General features: G+C 40.5%; 1 pseudogene; it reads right to left on the bottom strand.

Moving 5' to 3' along the window:
* Window positions 1-1572: 1572 nt before the first annotated feature.
* LOC101001678 lies at window positions 1573-4628 on the bottom strand (annotated as a pseudogene).
* Between the last annotated feature and the right edge of the window lie 474 nt (window positions 4629-5102).

The following is a 5102-nucleotide window of genomic DNA, read 5'->3' as shown; positions in this document are numbered from 1 at the left end:
TCTCCTCTACATGTTCTCAGGCTCCAAGGGTGATCCTTCCTAGATCCAACACCCCACTACCACCACCAATTCCAAGGACCACATGGATTCACTTTACCTCCTCTTTCTCAGAAGGACCAAAATTCCTTGGTGCCCATCATGTTGGAGTCCTTCCTCTGTCCTCTGTTCTTGGTCCTAAGGGAGTTTATTTCCTCCATGATGAGGGTGCAGACTCAGCTTCTCTCACTTTTTCTCTGGAACCTCCACTACATGGCAGATGTTAACTGAAAGAGAGAGAGAGTATGTAGCAATTTTTCCCCTTGGAAGTTTGCCTCAGATCAATCAATTTGCCATATTTAACATTCACGCTTTGTGCATATGCTAATAAATCATTAAAATTCATGTGGATTCTAACAGTTTTGGGTTTTCTTTCTTTTTCTATATTTTGTAATTCCTACTCAATTCTGTGAATTATAATGTTGCAACTGAAAGTAGTCACCAGCAGAAATATTCATTGTACACAGGACTAAAAAAAGGAATCGCAAGTTAAAAACTCCACCATTTGTTATATACATTTTGGCCTTGAGTAGTTCACAATTCTGTTTCTCTTTTCCCAGATGGAATACTTATTAACCTCAGATGCGTTTATGTGTTGTTGAACACAGTAACAAAATATGCCCCCTAAAATGTCCAGATAACCTAAAGAACCATAAAGAAGTTAGGGACTTGGGAGGTCATCAGAGCCAAGCTCCCATGTCATAAAGACTCTCCTCCACATATTATGCCTGAAAGAGCTGGGCATTTGGCTCCCATCTGCACACTTCAGATGTCCAGGGACTCACTGTGAGATGAGCAGTCCCAGTGCTGGTTCCTGCTTCTGTTAGGAAAGTTTCTTTTACTGAAATAATATAAATATTCTCATCACTTTGACTTCTAGTTGCTCCAGAACACTGAAAAAAAACTTATTTCCACTTCTGAATGATAGTGTTTAATTTCTGGCACACAGTTGAGTCTCCATGATGTATTTTCTTCTCCAGATTGAGCACGTGCAGTGACCTCAATTCTCCCTTGGAGGTCAGGTCTTATCAATTTCTCCCGCATCTACCCAGGTTGACTTCAACCACCCTGGGAACCCTTCTACCTCCTCTCCCGTCATCTCACCATGATGGACTCCAAATTAGGAATGCCCCTGCAGCACCTAGACCCTAACACAGACCAGGAGACATGGCGCAAATACCTTAGACCTAGGAATCTCATTAACCATTCTTAACCTCAGCACAGTTCTCTTAGTTTTAACTTTTTAAGCACCATTTGGCTACTCTTAAGCCTGTGCTTCACTAAAACCCAAACGCATTTTTGACATTTTGCTGCAAAGTTAAGACTTCTTCATCATCTGCCTGTTAATTTTGAACTAACTGATGGACTTTACACATATTCTTATTATATTACAAAGAATTGATTTCTGCCTAGTAAGATGTATGAATTCTTTTTTTAACTTTTATTTTAGGTTCAGGGGCACATGTGTAGGTTTGTTAATACAGATGTCTGAATTTTTTTTTTTTTTTTTTTTTTTTTTTTTACAGCTTGTTGTACTTTAATGTGTGATACTCAACTCAAGGTACAAGATAATTACATTTAACATTGTTATAAACAAAGAGACATCAGATCAGTCATTAAGGGCTCCAGAGTGAATGGTATCTTCATAACCTCCATGTTTATCATCTTTACTTTCTGGATGTAATTTAATAAGATCACCAGTTCAAAGAATGATAATTGCAGCTTGTGTCGCAAATTTCAAACTCTTAACTTTAACTATGGTTGGTTCAAACACCCCTGCTTGTTTGCTGTCTCCATGTTTACCATTGCTCAAATCGAGACCAATCCATTTTAGATTTTTACGTTCTGGGTTAACCTGAGCCTCATTACGAAAAGCTCTTAATTTGGCGACCAGATCTGTGGAGTCCTGGGCAGCATTAACTACCAGTGTATTAGGAATAACAAGAAGTGATCTGCAAACTCTGCAACAGCAAGCTATTCCTGAGGCCCCATGCTGGTTGCATAGTTTTCAAGATATATGGAAAGGGCTGCTTCTACAGCACCCCCGCCTGGAACCACGGATTTTGACTCGAAAACTCTCTTCACTACACAAACTGCATCATGTGAAGAGTGCTCCATCTCATCACACATGAAATCATTTGCCCCACATAAGAAAATCGATGCAGATGTACGAGCCTTAGTGTTTTTAAGATCAGCTCATCATCACAAATTCTCTCCTGTACCACTTCTGCCTGTCCCAACACTGCAGCTTCAAAAGTTTCTTCACCTTCCAAATTGGCCAGGATTGACAGAATAGTTGCTCCAGAAGCTTGAGCAATGCCTTTAAAACTCTTCTAACTGCCATAGCACCAGCCTCCACAACGTACTTCAAAAACATATCACCAACTCCGCCAGTGGTTAAAATAACGTTGGCACCAGTTGCCAGGATCTTCTGAATTCTCTCCTTGGCGATATCCGATTGTCTTTGTCTAATTTGGTCCAGTTTTCCAGGGTCTGTAACGACCACTAAACACCAAGCTTCATTTTTGTTTTTTTGTTTTTTGTTTTTTGGCAGGCTAAAGTCAAGGCAAGCAACTTTTGCATTTATGATTCTCTTGGGCATGCCTTGGGATCCCACCACACAGTTGAGAGCATAGCCACTGATGTGCATACTCTCCGTTTGACTTCTCCCACGGGCTTTCAAAATATTAAGAGAATTCACTGGATACTGTGGCTGGCCTCTTATACCTGTGTATTTAATAGCAAGTACAGCATCTACTACCGTGTTAGCAAAGAAATCACCATTTATTCCTATGATTTTGGAAGACATGAATGTCTTAGCAGCATTAATCAGGCAATCTCTTCCCAGTTCATCTTTGTTAACAATTAGATTTTCATTGATACAACGCACTGCTTCCTTGCAAGGAAGTTGATAGCCACTAATAACTCATGTGGTATGAATTTTCTGTTTGACTAATTCATCTGCATTTTTTAGGAGTTCTGCTGCAATAATAACCACTGAGGTAGTTCCATCTCTCACTTATTTGTCTTGCAGATCAGCCAGCTCACAAAGAACGTTAGCTGCAGGATGTTCTACCTCCAGTAACTTCAGGATGGTTGCACCATCGTTGGTAATGGTTACATCACCAATATCATCCACCAGCATTTTATCCAGGCCAACTGGACCAAGAGAACTTTTTACAATATTGGCAATCAAAGCTGCAGCCATAACATTCTGGGAGCGGATTGCCTCCCCAGTTTTGCAGTCCCCGAACATGGACAAAGGCCCCTCCATCTTCAGGGTGGCGGTACACATCGACTTCTGCTCACACCGCGGGCAACCAGTATCGCGGCCCCTCGGCCGACCAGCGACCACAGCAGTGGCGGCGACAGTGTAGAGCAGACCCGAGCGATGCCCCAGGAGCTGCTGGGTAACACCGCCCCACCCACTTCCCGGCTGCCCCGGTCGGCCGCAGGGCACGGTGGGAAGCAGATGTCTGAATTTTTATTTTGCCATTTGAAATATTAGCTCTTCTTCCCAACTTTCAGGCAACTATCAAAATACTAAACAGGATAGACAACAAAATTCTGTGACAACATTTAAATGTACGAAATTTATTTTATTACTCAAATACATAAAATTTAAAAATTAAATTTGAATTATGTACTTCAAAAATAAAAATTCCAAATGTACTTTCTGATGTGACTTCTGAAGTGAGTTTGCTCCCTGCACATAAGAGGATAAAAGTAAAATAGAAATAGTCATATTCACAATTGCCAACCTGAGAAACTTAATTTTGAAAGAACTTATTAAAACCGACTACAGAAAATGGAAGGACAAGAGGTATGCTGACATCCTATTGAAGGCATTTATTGTGCTGTGCAAGGAAATTTTAGATGCACTATTCTGTAATCCTTCCCAGCTTATAGACTGTACTTGCATAGATGCCCAGACTAATGAAAACAGGTAACTGAATTTGATATTCATTTATTACAGCAATTTCAATGGGTCTTGCACTATTGAATATATAAAGACTTCTAGTCACACCTGTCAATTCAGTGATCTCAAAGAGCCTTTGAAACAATGACATAAAAACCAGATAGCAAAAGAAAACCAATTTGTTTCAGCAATTTAATGTGTCTTTGGTTATGTTTCACAGATAAATATGTGCATATGCATTCAGTCCTGAGACATATGTATATATAGAATTGCTTAACTGTAATGCATTTAGCAGTAAATCTATGACCTAATTATTGCTATAAATTCATTACCAAAGCCTTTCCCTTTCATACACCAAGCGAAAATATAAACCTTGCACCATTATGAATTCTAACTGCAGCCAAACACATCTAATTATAATCAGTTGCAGTAAACTCTCACTCTGCATTAGGCATAATTAACCATGTGATAAATAATCAGTATAATAACATTTAATGTGCTGTGATAGCATTTCTAAACTATTCATGTGAATTCTAGAAAATAGAATATACTTCAATTCTAACCAATGTTTTTAACCCTTTCGTGATTGAAATTTCATTCAGTGCCTTGTAAGAGAAATTTTAGTGCACTCACTCAAAAGTGCAAAATTGGATAAGCTTAAGGACATCCTTATGTACGTTGTAATAAAAACATTTTCTTTTTTTTTTTTTTTTTTGAGACAGAGTCTCGCTTAGTCGCCCAGGCTGGAGTGCAGTGGCGCGATCTCGGCTCACTGCAAGCTCCGCCTCCCGGGTTCAAGCCATTCTCCTGCCTCAGCCTCCCGAGTAGCTGGGACTACAGGCGCCCACCGCCTCGCCCGGCTAATTTTTTGCATTTTTAGTAGAGACGGGGTTTCACCGTGTTAGCCAGGATGGTCTCGATCTCCTGACCTCGTGATCCGCCCGCCTAGGCCTCCCAAAGTGCTGGGATTACAGGCTATTTTTGTATTTTTAGTAGAGACGGGGTTTCACCATGTTAGCCAAGATGGTCTTGATTTCCTGACCTCGTGATCCGCCCGCCTCGGCCTCCCAAAGTGCTGGGATTACAGGCGTGAGCCACGGCGCCCGGCCTAAACATTTTCTACTGTCATGAAAATATTATCTACTTT

This window comes from Papio anubis, chromosome 9 (assembly GCF_008728515.1).
Source record: "Papio anubis isolate 15944 chromosome 9, Panubis1.0, whole genome shotgun sequence".
Classification (NCBI taxonomy): domain Eukaryota; kingdom Metazoa; phylum Chordata; class Mammalia; order Primates; family Cercopithecidae; genus Papio; species Papio anubis.
The sequence above is the reverse complement of the archived record's forward strand: the minus strand, read 5'-3'. Positions and strand labels throughout refer to the sequence as shown.